This window comes from Anguilla anguilla, chromosome 13, assembly GCF_013347855.1.
Source record: "Anguilla anguilla isolate fAngAng1 chromosome 13, fAngAng1.pri, whole genome shotgun sequence".
In the NCBI taxonomy this organism is placed as follows: Eukaryota; Metazoa; Chordata; class Actinopteri; order Anguilliformes; family Anguillidae; genus Anguilla; species Anguilla anguilla.
In genome coordinates this window covers 38,236,358-38,251,149 of record NC_049213.1, presented here as the reverse complement: position 1 = coordinate 38,251,149, position 14,792 = coordinate 38,236,358, and the positions used below count along the sequence as shown (strand labels likewise).

Sequence of the window (14,792 nt, the reverse complement as noted above, 5' to 3'; positions counted from 1 at the left end):
CTATCTTGTTTGCAATAGACTCAGTCAGTACTCCACAGTGCACCATGGTATTTTGAGCTTAAGGATAAGCAGTCGAAGCCAATCCATGCAGCTAATGCAGCCAATGTAGTTCAGCCATTACAGGTCATAATGCTGGTCATTTATAATGAGTTGCATGATTTTGGGTCCCTCCCTTTGTTTTGTGTTCCCTTGTCTGTCAGTCCTAAAGCGGAAAGTTCTGGTTTCTGTGGCCAGCTCACTCTTGCTCGGACTCATCCTCACAGTCGTGGGCTGTGTTTGCCTGAGAAAGAAAAGGAAGTTGGGTGAGTGCGAATTGTGCTACCGGCTCATTGCGTTTCTTTTACATTACAGGCATTTACCACAGCAATGTACAGAACTACTGCATTTTAACATAGTTCCAATTTATACAGCTGGATTCCATACTAAAGCAATCCAGATTAAGTGCGTTGATCAAGGGTACCTTTGGCAGTGTGGTACTTTGGAATCAAACCTGCAAGTTTACAAGTGGAGTTCCTTCCCCATGGTACTACACTGCTGCTCTGTTCACTGTTCCACATTGGTGAACACATGTTGTGGAGAGTCCTCATTCAAATGACTTGGTTTTATATTGAGCACAGGAAATGTAGGAGTAGGGAAAATGTGCAATATGGGCTACAGACAGTATTATCTGAAGTACTGAACATATTGTTTAAAGATGTATAGAAACAAAAATACAGAAAACTAACATTGTTTAAATTAACTGACTGCCTCTATCCCATGTGTGTGTATTCCACTGTGTTAAACAGCTTACAAGATGACACCACAGAATGACATGTTTTTGTCAAAGCCACCCACAGGTGAGAAATTTACTGTTTCCATTTCCCCTTGTTAATATATCTGACCTCTTAGTGAGTCATTTTGTGCTGTGAATGTCTGTCTCACAGGAGACCCTTAAAAGATGAAGTCTGTCCACCCATGTAATCTTCACCAGAGAACCTACTTGTTGAATATCGCACTTACCTTTACAGACCACAATCCCTTTGTCAGACCACACTTAGAGTACTGTGTACAGTTCTGGGGACTGTACTAGAACAAAGATATAAAGGAAATGGTTCAGAGAAGGGCAACCAAATTGGTTCCTGATATGAAAGATAAAAGCTAGAACGAGGGGGTATAAATAAATGAGCAAAAGCCAACTTCCGCACAGACATTAGAAAGTATTTTTTCACACAGGCAGTAAATAGTTACTGTGTGGAATAGCTTGCCGTGTCATGTAGTAGAGGCAGAAACTCTGGGGGTTCTCAAGGCCAGGTTTGATATGGTGCTAGATGCCATCTAGTTTGTAGGTAACCCGAGCACCAAGTACACTTTAGTGGTAGGAAGATGGCGAACACTGTTGGGCTGAATGGCCAGTTATGTTATGTTACTTTTTCTGTCTTACCATGTGTATTTCAGAATACCTGTATGGGGACTGTGAACATGTCAGTAATGAAGAACAATCCACTGAAGCAAATGGTATTTCATAATTTAAGATGTATTGTTAGACCATTTTATTTTCATAATGAACTTTTACTTCAGGTTCTGATACCACAAATCCTTCTGAGCACAGATATTGTTTCCTGTTTGGAAAGAAAATCCAACAATGACAAAAAAGGCATTATCCCTCATTCACCTTTGAGTACACAATTATAAAATAAATTTGGATTTCATGTGTTTTTTGATAAATTAGTATTTATATGCAAAAAGGTATTACTGAATTCAATTAATTTTTACAGCATACCAGTAAATTGACCGTTAATTCTGTAATTTAGTGCCTTTTTCTCAGAATTTTTTGTTATTTAATTCATTATATTTATATTGTATTTGTAGCTGCTTACAGAATTGAACTTTATTCTATTCTGGACCTAAAAAAGAAGACTGAAGGTACTATCTTTATCCAATTCTTTCTTTGTTTTCATTTTATTTTTAATTGATGCTAATTCATAATGTATGTAAAAAAAATGTAATGCATTATCATTATCTGTAGATGCATGACTATGTGACTTGGTTGCCTGAATACATTGTTACATTTTGATATATGCCAGTTCAATGAGTTTGCTTCCATAATGACTGACACTTATGTCAACATGTATATTCATTAATACTTTTTCACATCTCTTGTTTGCTTACATAGTACTCCCACCAAAACAGAATCCAGAAGATCTCACATCATTCAAAGGTACTGCGATGCACTGTAAACTCGGCTTGGCTGTATTTTGATGATTTGGTTTGCCCATATTTCTGTTTATGATATTGCTTCTCTGAATCTGTAGTTGTGACTATTTCTCATTTGTTTTAGCTGGCCAGTGAAGAGAAAATCATCTTGCTCTGGACCAGCGCAGATGGCCGTGATCGCAAAGGAAAGGATTTTATGTAATGAAGGAAAATGTCATTTTCATACATTAAATAAAAGATGTATCACTGTAGGTGTATCCAAAGCACTGATCCCGGAGTACACGGCTTACCTTTATGTTGGATACATGTGCTTGATTTTATTTCAGCTTAAAAGCTTATATTTGTGATTTTTTTAATTATATCTTACGACATACATAGTTTGATTGTATCCTAATTTTTATTTTTTCTTAAATTTTAGCCATATGTGTGATATTCTTTGCAAAATGACAGGAGAAATTTAATCTAAATTTTAACCCTCAGGTAACTGAAATCTTGCTGGTGTTTTTCTTGCCCAATGCATCTAAAAGTTTTTGTCAAGCTAAGTTTTTTCAATGGTGTAAATTACTCTGCATTCTAGTAGGAATATTCAGAATACTGATGATCACCTATGTAAGAAACCCCTCAGATACACCAAACAGGTCACCAGCTGAACTTATAACATCGAGGTCGCCAACTGTAAGAAACCCCTCTGCAAACCAAACAGCGGAAGTAACTGAGTGGCAAAGGAATGCATGTAGTTTTACTGCAACGGGATTAATTTAATGTTATCTTGATTATATAGTGTTTTAACCTTTCCTCTGGGCTAACGGTTCGGTATAGAAGAAGGAGACTGCTGTCCACCAGTAGTGTGGCTCAATACGGATCGCTGTCTATCTTGGTTGACGTGGAGGTGACTTGCTTGTGTAGCCTGCATAAATACATTGTGTATCCTGCTATGACACTAGTGTACAGGTGAGTGACTGCAGGGTGCAGATATCCTGGGATCTAAGTGTTAGAACCTTAAAACGGCTGGGTGTGCAGTGGTAAGTGTCAAAGAGGAATGCCAGTTTAAAATGAATGCAGTTTATTGTTTAGTAATAATAACAATATGCAATTGTGCAAAATGTGAGTGGTGAAATGTCTATACGCATATGCATATGCGCAGGAGACTGTTGACAAGTCTCTCTGAACCATTGCACTTCTCTCTTTATATAAATAGATATATACTACAGGCCTATTTCTAAATTTTCAGTCTGGCTTCCGTCGGTTGCACTCAACAGAAACAGCTCTTCTCAGAGTATCAAATGATCTGCTAATGAAGGGTGATGCAGGAGAATGTTCTGTATTGGTTCTGTTAGATCTCAGTTCTGCTTTTGATACGGTGGACCACCGTATTTTGTTTGAGAGGCTCAGGCAGTGGGTGGGTATTTCTGGATCAGGTTTGGATTGGTTTTCCTCGTACCTGTCAGACAGGACTTTCTCGGTTACAGTCCATAATTATGTCTCATCAGCTCAATCTCTTTTTTGTGGTGTTCCCCAAGGTTCTGTCCTAGGCCCGCTGCTGTTTATATTGTACTTGCTTCCTCTCGGGCAGATAATGAGTAATTTTAATGATGTCTCCTTCCATTGTTATGCAGACGATATTCAATTATACTTTTCGTTTAAGCCTCAAAATGATTCAAGACTGGCTGTTCTACTGAATTGGCTCGACTCTGTAAAAGATTGGATGGCAGACAATTTTCTGCAGCTAAATACTGAAAAAATAGAAGTTCTTATTTCTGCCCCAGATGGCGTTGTCCTGAAGGTGATGGAATGTCTTGGCTCTTTATCCGCTTCTGTTAAACCCACCCTCTGTAATCTAGGCATTTCTATGGCCTAGGCATTGAGTTTTGACCAGCATGTAAATTGCTTGGTTCGCTCCTGCTTCTACCAGCTGAGAAACATTGCCAAACTCAGGCCCATTGTCTCCACAGCGTTGGAGATGATTATACATGAATTTATTTCCTCACATCTTGATTACTGCAATTCCCTTTTCACCTGTTTTAGTAAGACATCCCTTCACCGCTTACAACTGGTCCAAAATGCTGCTGCTAAGCTCCTGACCAGGTCCCCCAAAAGGTCTCACATAATGCCAATCCAGAAATCTCTACACTGGCTTCCCATCAAATTCAGAATCCATTTCAAGATTCTTGTAATTGTTTACAGAGCCTTGCATGGCCATGCACCTGTCTACATTAAAGAGCTACTGCAGCCATATAAGCCCAGTAGGAATCTAAGGTCCTCTGATCAGGGTTTGTTGGTTGTTCCTCACCCCAGGCTCAAAACGAAAGGAGACTGTGCTTTTGAGGTTATAGCTCCGAAACTCTGGGACTCTCTCCCATTGCACTTAAGAATTGTGGACAGGTGGACTCCTTTAAAAAGCAGCTTAAGACCCAATTTTTAGACTTGCTTTTGTTTAATTTGTTTTTATAAAAATAAAAAAAGAAATAAATCTGCCGTCATGAAATGCACATGGCTCCCCTTTTGTGACTTTTGCTAGACATATACATTGAACATTATAATATAATTTGAATGTCAATAGTGTCAATATTGCATAAGGGAATGAAGTTATTAACGCCTACTTAGTGACATGTATTAGCTAGCTCGAGAACAGTGGATGATAGAGACGTCTTGTTCACTTTCATGTTTTAAGTAAAATACAATTAACGTTAATCTACAAATGAAATTAAACGATACCCATTACATTACATTACATTTATTTGCTTTTATCCAAAGCGACGTACAAAAAGTGCATTTCATGGTCACAGACAACTGCTAAACACAGGTTCAGGAAGGTACAATACTTATTTTGTACAGCTATTTCTAGCCAAGAACACAGTTTAGTTCACACAGTGAACACTATTCAGACCTAACCTCTGCAAAGCCAACTAGGCAGAAGAATAAGCTACAGTATTAGGACAAATACAAATTACCAAAAAGTGCTGGGATGGGGCAACATGTAACAAGTGTCATGAAAAGGGGGGGGGGGGGGGGGGATTTAGAGTGAAATATACAGCGTGGTGGTGGTTAGTCTAGGTATAGTCTGAAGAGATGAGTCTTCAGGCCATGGCGGAAGATGGGTAGTGAGGGGGAGGTTCGGAGAGGGACGGGGAGTTTGTTCCACCACTGGGGAGCTAGGGTGGAGAAGCTCTGTGATCCCTTTGGGCGGTGGGAGAGGTTACAAGGCGCCCTGCTGCCGCAGAGCGGAGTGATCGAGCAGGCACATAGAATCGAGTCATGTCCTGCAAGTAGATGGGGGCTGTCCTGTTGGCAGCAGTGTAGGCAAGGGTCAGTGCTTTAAACCGGATCCTGGCAGCGACCGGTAGCCAGTGGAGTGATCGCAGCAGAGGAGTGACGTGGGAGAATTTGGGGAGGTTGTAGATGAGTCGGGCAGCGGCATTCTGAATCATCTATAGTGGCTGTATGGCACAAGCTGGCAGGCTTGCAAGGAGAGAGTTGCAGTAATCAAGGCGAGAGGTCACCATAGCCTGGACAAGCAGCTGGGTAGAGTGCGCCATCAGGTATGGTTGAATCCTTCTGATGTTGTAAAGAAGGAATCTGCAGGACCATGATGTTGCCTTGATGTGCTCCTTGAGGTCCAGTTGGTCATCCAGGACCACCCCCAAGCTCTTGGCAGAGTGAGAGGCAGTCACTGTGGTGCCATCAACCGTGATTCAGAGCTCACAAAGTAAGGAGGTCTTGCACGGGAAGAAGAGCAGCTCAGTTTTGTTGAGGTTGAGCTTCAGATGGTGGCTGGCCATCCAGGTGGAGATGTCAGCCAGGCAGGAAGAGATCTTATCATTGACCTGTGTGGCCGAGGGGGGGAAAGAGAAGAAGAGTTGTGTGTCATCTGCATAACAATGGTAGGAGAAGCCATGTGAATTAATAACTGAGCCAAGAGATCTGGTGTATAAGGAGAACAGCAGAGGACCCAGTACACATCCCTGCGGCACTCCCGTAACAAGGGGATGAGAAGTAGAGGCAGACCCCTTCCAGGTGACCTGGTAGGACCTATCTGCAACATAGGAAGCGAACCAAGACAGGGCAGTCCCAGCGATGCCCATCCCAGCCAAGGTGGAGAGGAGTATTTTATGGCTGACCGTGTCGAAAGCTGCAGACAGGTCAAGAAGGATCAGGACAGAGGAGAGGCGTGAGGCTCTTGCAGTGGCAAGTGCCTCCGTCACAGCTAGGAGCGCAGTCTCTGTTGGGTGCCCAGATCGGAAGCCAGACTGGTGAGGGTCTAGCAGGTAGTTCTGATGGAGAAAAGAGGTTAGTTGTTTAAAAACTACTGGTTCAAGCTGCTCGCTCAACTACCCCCAAAGCAATGTAAAGCACTGAAAGAATCTAGATTACACCTGGGAGGGGGACTGCCAAGAAAGGCTGTTAACATTACAGGTATTTAGCCAACACTTATGCAGAGTGACTTACACAACTTCTTACTTTGCATCTAATTTTATAGCTGGATATAACGCGTGTATGCAGGTTCGTGTCTGTGTATAATTTTGGACTTTTTCTGTGTGTTGTTTATGAGACGTAGCTTTAACCACACTGATGTTTCCAGCCAATGCCTGACCACAGCTGTATTAAAAGAATGAAACACATCCGCTCACAAAACCAGCCAGCGCTGCAGGGCTATACCTGTTAGAGAAAGAGCAGGGGAGAGAAAGCTTAACATGTATGAGTTCACCACAGCAGCATGTGAGTTTTCCATTCTGTCTTTCTTATCACTGAATTAAAACAAGAAGGATTCACACTCAGAATCAAAATAACATTGTGAATGATGCATTCTAGGTGTGAATGAGTCACTGCATGATGTACCATTGTGTACATGAGATCTGCATCCTTTTTTTAAACACAACCTGTTACGTGTTTACGAAGTGCGAGTGGAAGGTATGCTGTCTCCCAAGGTAAGGGTAAATGAGGTCCCTGTGAGTAGAAAGTGCTTTTCAAGATTTACAATCGCCCAAAAAGAGAGAAAGATTTGTTTATTTCGTGGTTGGCGGGGTGCAGGAACAGCTGGTGGACGGGGTTTGACAACCGCTCACTTTTTTTAGCCGCCAGCTCCGCCCCGCTGAACGCAAATATAGCACATTTGATCGCCAGCTCCTCGGCCTTTATTTAGCTGTGCGACACTTTCGTTTCCTGCTCGAGGGCCACACATTCACTGCCTTCGTAGACCACAAACCTTTGGCTCTAGCTATGGCTAAAGCTTCGGAGCCGTGGTCCGCCCGTCAACAAAGGCAGTTAGCGTTCATTTCGGAGTTCACCACGGACATTCAGCACGTCGCCGAAAAGGACAACGTGGCGGCAGACCGTCTTTCACGATCTGCGGCGGGCGCGGTCCATTTAGGTGTAGATTACACTCAGATGGCTGCTGACCAAGCGTCTGACCCCGAAGTGCAGGCGTTACGCACGCCGACCACAGGCCTGCAGCTGCAGGATGCGAGTTTCGGTACTTCGTGCCTGCTGCTCCTTTGCGATGTGTCCACTGGCGTCGCGAGACCAGCGGTGCCCTGGGGTTTGGCGGCGGCGTGTTTTCGATGCTTTGCACAACCTGTCCCATCGGGGCCGCCAGGCGTCGCACAAATTAATTCTCCGAGAAGTTTGTGTGGCACGGCCTGAAGAAGGATGTCGGTGACTGGGCGAATGCCTGCTTGGCATGTCAACGTGCTGAGGTTCACAAGCACACCAAGGCTCCTTTAGGTGCCGTTCGCCATCCCTGAAAGGCGTTTTGACCACGAGCTTGGATCAGCTAGCTGCAAGGTGCAAGCTCCGAGCTCAGATCAGCTAGCTACGAGGTGCAAGCTCCGAGCTCAGATCAGCTAGCTACGAGGTGCAAGCTCCGAGCTCGGATCAGCTAGCTACGAGGTGCAAGCTCCGAGCTCAGATCAGCTAGCTACTTTCTTTTTTTCAGTTTTTTCCAAATTTTCCTGTTGAGATAATGTCTACACAACATTTCTGTGCCCTTACATTACATTACATTCATTTGGCAGACGCTTTTATCCAAAGCGACGTACAAAAAAGTGCATTTCATGGTCATAGACAACTGCTAAACACAGGTTCAGTAAGGTACAATACTTATTTTGTACAGCTATTTTTAGCCAAGAACACAGTTCACACAGTGAACACTATTCTGACCTAACCTCTACAAAACAAACTAGGCAGAAGAATAAGCTACAGTATTAGGACAAATACAAATAACGAAGAAGTAATATTCATATTACTGTATGTACTGGGTTTGCTTTATTGGTGAATAACTGGAATAGCTAATAAAATGTTATTTTTTTCCCCCGGTAGGCCTTGTTGTCCTGACTGTCTTTGTACAAGAGACAGGCAAGTATTTTCATTATTCATGCACATCTTATTTATTTTATTGTTCTGTACTTTATCCATAAAGAGTCATTCAGAAATTTGTAGGAAATTGGAAATTGCGGCTGATCACCATTACAATGTCAGCTACATTGAATTTAGTACACAAATTCACCATCTGCTGACAAAGCAAACAGCTGTAATGTCATGTCTTGTGTTGCTGATTTCAGAGTTCTCCTTTTCTAAAACTAGATTAAAATGAATCAGTGTCATTATTAAGGCACATGCACACTTGTATGTCAGCGTATGTTGTCAAACATGCACAGAAGCAAGTGTAGTGTAGCGGTATAAGCACTTGCCAACCACCTCAGAGACCCGGGTTCGATCCCCGGCAGTGGTACTTTCGGCTGGGTTAGACGCTGTGTTCGTGGGTGGGAAGCCAGTGAGGGTATGAGTCCTGAGCATTAGCGACTCCTACTGATTGGTCAGGGCGCCTGTCCAGCAGGGAGGGCATCTGGGGGAGATAGCATGAACCTCTGCTCGTGTTACTCTCTCCCAGTGAAACTCCTCGCCCCAGTGAAAAGAAGCGGCTGCCGACTCCACATGTATCGGAGGAGACCGACAGAGGATAGCGCATCGACTGAGGAATTGGTATATATGACTAAATTGGGCAGAAAAATGGCACAAAAACACATGCACAGAAGTAGGGATTTTGATGAATTTTCATTTATTGTAGATTCATTCATCTAAAAAACATTTTATAATCATTCTGGTGTTTCAGCTCGTCCTCAGGCTGTGCCTACCCTGGAGACTATGATGACATTTTGTGGTAATTTCATAAATAAATTACAACTCTTAATTTTTTTTCATCTGTCCAGTATAAGATGAGGCAAATGTACAGTGGCTCTCTGAAGCTCTACATAACTATTAACAAAATTAAATGTAGTGTTTATTTTCAATCTGCCTAGTATAAGATAAAGCTAAATTCTTTAATGTTATTGAGTGTTGATTTCCGAGTTCACTTCTGCTACAAAAAAAATTAAATTAATTATTGTGCCATTATTAAAACACACAAATAGTAGATATTTAAATAGTAAATATATAAAAATATACAAGTAAATTATTTTGAATCATGTTTTTTTGCGCATAGATTTATATGAATTATCATGCAATAATTTTAGAATTTAACTGTCAGCATCTGGACTGTAATACATCCTTTTGGCCACCAGATGCCACCCTTATAGACTTTTGGTTTCCTTTTTTTCTGTCTTTGAGAATGTCTTGGTAATATGTTCCATCTGTGTCTTAATTGTGCTGTGTATTTAAGTTGCCGTTTTGTAGCTGTCTACCTTGAGTAAGTGCTACCTTGTGCTCTCTTTTGTTGGACTGTTGCTGTGCTTGAAAACTCTCTTGTGTTTAGTTTAATTTTCTTTGAGTTTCTTGTATTTTGAAATTTTTTGTATTTGGAAACTTGTTTACAAGTTTTTTGGATCGTGTTCTTTGGAACCTAAAGACTGTTGTGCCTGAGTACTTTCTTGTGTATATTTTTTGGAATCCCGTTTTTTGTTCTCTGCTTTTGGGTTCATCAGTCTTTGAGTCTAGCCCAGTGGTAGAGCTCTAGACTCCGACCACAAGGACAAGGGTTAAAATCCTGACCCCGTCCTGATATCAACCATTTCATGATCATTCTGGCTGTGTTAGCCCAGGAGTATGAATAAAGCTATTACATTCTCATATCTTGTGTTTGCTTTCATAGTACCCCCACCAAAAGAGGATCCAGAAGATCTCACAACAAAGGTACTGTGATGCACTGTTAACTCTGCCTGGGGGTATTTTGATGATTTGTTTTGGCCATATTTCTGTTTGTGACACTGCTTCTGTGAATCTGTAATTGTGACTATTTCTCATTTGTTTTAGCTGGCCAGTGAAGAGAAACATCTCGCTTAGGACCAGTGCAGATGGCTGTGATCGCAAAGCAAAGAGTGAGGTTTTTAACATGCTTAAGTAATGTGTTTTTAATGGTGTAAATTACTCTGCATTCTAATAGGAACATTCAGAATACTGATGATTGCCAAGTATAATTTTTTTACGTGGAAGCACACAATACTATTCAAAATGCATTACTCAGATTTGTATTTCCTTCAGAAAACATTAGGTGGCGCCACTAGACTAGAACAGAAACTACTGCTATTTTGAACTTGATTGGACTTATTTAATCGAATTGACAAACTTATACATGCGTGTATTTTATCGATGTTTATGGACTTGGTAACAACAAATATAAATTTATAATTCAACTTAAGATTGAGGAACTACATATTGTATATCAAAACATTGTTTTATTAATGTGAAAATATACTGGGAAGATCATATCACCTGTTGAAAGCTTTTTAATGCTCTTAAAAGGAAAACTTATGACAGCCAAAAATGAATTTGAGCAAAACAGGGGTCACTATTTCAGATGTGAAAGACAACAAACATATTTTATTGTACTCAGATGCTATGGATTGGCCCTGTTTTTTCTTTCAATAAGTGAAAAATTCACTTCAGTTAGGTGAAATGGAAGCCTCTGTGGTTCATGCTGCAGTTTAATGTTAGCCAGACAGGACCCAAAAAAAGTCACCAGTTCTAGCTTTACTAGAGGCAACCACGGTACAGTTTACGTCCCGCACACGGTAATAATCCACGCGTCGCTGTCAAAACGAAAGTAAAAGCCAAAGAAAAATTCGTTTAGCAAAAGCGATGCCCCGCTGCTTCACGCGGAAATCAGCTGCAGATTCTGTCTTTCCGCAGCGCGTCAACAGCCGGTCTTCTGACATTTCTACTAAAGTAGCGCAGTTTAGTCGCGGAAGTATTTTCAGGATATGGTAATAGACATGACTATACATTTGCTGGTAGAACATTTCGACAAGGCAGACCAAATCGACAGAACACCGGAACCGCCTTGAGCAGCAGCCTTGTCCGAGAGCGAGTGGGTCTTGGCTAAATGCGGAAAAGGCAATGTTGTCTAGTTACCGTGGATTGCCTCTCGGTTGCGAGGCGAGCTGCCTTTTTAAAGATAGCCGGGGTCTTGTACAAATCCGCCGCAGGCGCGGCTTGTTTCACTCTCGTCTGGTGCGGCAGGGTGTCTGTCTACGTGCGCACGCAGCTGTGCTGAGGCGTTCCTGCAATGTCCAGAGCGCTGTAGCGTCAGCAGGGGGCGGTGTTTGCTGGTGTGAAACGGGAAGTGGGTGGTGTGGTGTGATGGAGAGTTGAGCCCCGACCAGCGACCATTAACGGCGCACGGAACTGTTCAATGACAATGGACTTAGCAAAGTTTTGTGCGTTATGACACTAAACTATGCTATCTGCAGAGAGAACCCAATAATTCCAAGCGCTCTGGTACAATCGTATACGGGCCTGATAAATGTGTACATAAACAGCCTTTGCCTACACCCCCTGGAGTGGGTTCATTTGCATTCGTTCAGTTGCATTATGGTGAAATTAAATCAGCCTGGTAACAAGACATACCGTTTGAAAGTGTTAAAACTCACGGTTCTATCTCTATAACCCATTTTACGGTGGCAACGATTTAGCGAAAACGGTCCCTTATCTTCTAACGTGGGATGCCAAAAAAGGCTTGGGGGTTCCTCACCTTCAGTGCGTTTTGGAAATCCACTGACGACAAAGGTCACGGTATAGTCGGTGTCTTTTTCACGAGAAGGATCCAGTGAACAAACTCCACAGCAAATTTTCATCCAACAAAACGTGCAGAGGACTTGTTCAGTGAAGGACTTGATTCAAATTTATATAGGTGAGCATCTAAATACATTCTCACAATATATGTATTATTATATGGGCGGCATAATTCCCAGGTAGAACAGTGCCTTTGTTCCCTTGACCAAGGTACTTAACCTGCTTTTGGAAACCTGGCTAGACATAGCTTAGGAAAAAAACAATGCAGAATTAAAATGTTTGGTGGTATTCAATTTTGAACCAGGATTTGCCCAATGGTGTGGCTGTGGCTTCATTGTATTTTTAAACCCACCAGGCATTTGTATCCATTCCACAACAAAATAAAATAAAAAATCATCTTTTAGGTGAGAAAAAACTTCCACTTCCACTGGTGAGCATCTATAACTTTCTCTCAGATGTATTGTTTATTTATAGCTATTCTGTCTCTTTGAAAACAAACTCCCAAGGGTTACCTTTCAACAGAGCCAGGATTATGCCTGTAGTCAAAAGGGCTCAAGTAGTAGCCATTTTATTGTGGACATGTCATTCTCAGACGTGATAAAAAAGGTGTGATGCAGGAGACGTTATACTGCTCTGTATTCTCGCTTGTATCTCATTTCCTGTCTCTAACTGCACGCTCATCTTGTGGGTAGATCATGGTCTTCATTACTTTCTCCTCTCATTGTGTAGTCACATTGCTGTAGGCTACGATCATAACCATAGTATAATAAATAATTGAAAACAAGCAAACAAATAAATGCATAAATAAATATACTAATTCCAGAAAGGTATACACTATACATGAGTGAATGTGCAGGTTTGTGTCTGTGAGTACTTTTGAAGTGTTTGTTTCTTTATGTGGTTCATGAGAAGTAGCTTTAACCACACCAGTGTCTGACCACAGCTGTATTACAAGAATGAGACACATCCACCAACAAAACCAGCCAGCGCTGCAGGGCTGTACCTCTTTGAGAAAGAGCAGGGGAGAGAAAGCTCAACATGTATGAGTTTGCCACAAGAACAGGTGAGTTTTTCCATTCTGTCTTTCTTATAGTGAATTAAAACAAGAAGGAATCACACTCAGAATCAGAATAACATTGTGAAAGATGCATTCTAGGTGTGAATGAGTCACCATGCATCACTGTGTGAATAAGAACATTGTCATGTTCGGTGGAAGTAATATAATTTAGCCAGAAAGTACATTTCTTTCTCATTTTTTGAACACAACCTGTTACATGTTTATGAAGTATTAATAACATGACAAACTGGAGCGGATGGTATGCTATCTCCCTAAGTGTAGGTTTATAGGGTCCCCGTGCTTTCAAAGTGCTTTTCAGGCTTTACCATCAAAATAACTACGCTGAACACTGCCTCTCACTCCTACTTACAAATATTACCCTCTGTTCCCTTCTATACATCAATGACATAAGAAGGCTTTTGGCATTTCTTTTGTTTCTCTCCTTTTTTTGTGTTTCTTCCAAGGGTTCTTCTTGAAGTCATATGTACACAAAATGTCTGTGCCCTACATTTGTGCTGCTGATTTGCCTTATTGGTAAATTTTCATTTTTTTTCCCCCTCCAGTCGGACTAGCTGTCCTGATATACTTTGTACAAGAGGCTGGCAAGTATATTCATTATTCATGTGCATCAAATTATATACTGCTTTCTTCATAAAGACCATTTATAAAAGAAATGGGGTATTGACCCAAACAGAATGTTTTAGCTTATTAATTGTACATTGTGCTTACATATAGAACACAACAAACTCAGTATCCACTGTATCTTCATGTCCCTCAAATATGAGCAAGTTTTCTTTCTTTTATTAAAATAAAACATGCCATTTTAATTTGAAACTAACTACACTGCTCTAACACAAATTCATTCTTAAGTAAATTTTGTGCTGTCTGTGAATATTTTTGCATGCTGTTAGTTAATGTTGAATGCTTCTTTTAGGAAGCCATTTCACATCCTTTGTTTTCATTGGGGTAATATTTCTTCTCTAGAGGCCAGAGCTCGGATTGTCCTGACTGTTGATCCGCAGAGGTCAAATGTGTGGTCAGGGGAGACTGTGCGTCTTACCTGTAAGGTTGAGGATTCAGATCCATTCACCCAATGGGAATATTCCTGGAAGAAGCTAAGAGAAGCTGAGGAGACCGCACTCTACTCCTATACTGGAGAAGGGTCCTCTACTTACACCCTGAGTCGTGTGACTGAGTCTGACAGTGCTCAGTATCGGTGTATAGCAAAGACTAAAAATCGCAAGATAATCAGCTCTCCACATACCCTGACAGTGACATGTAAGACAAGATATTAGCATTTTACTTGCAGAATATACTTCACTTCAAAGAGATGTATCTTTAGAAAACCATATTTTTGTTTTTGATGAATAACAGAACCTTTCAAATTCAAATATGTGAAAAAAAACTGTAGAACAAGAGTAGTGTGTATACAGTAGAACAGAAAGAACATGTATTAGTGATTGAAAAGGAAGTCAGTTTGTCTCCATTGGGCTGCCTGTTCACATTGATGCTCCTAAAGTGTAACCACATTCTAATTGTG

General features: G+C 41.3%; 1 protein-coding gene across 1 annotated transcript in view; it reads left to right on the top strand.

The window, feature by feature from the left end:
• LOC118211441 (hemicentin-1-like) overlaps positions 1-14,792 on the top strand; it is a 202,790-nt gene that overhangs the window by 69,165 nt on the left and 118,833 nt on the right. The window lies entirely within an intron of this gene.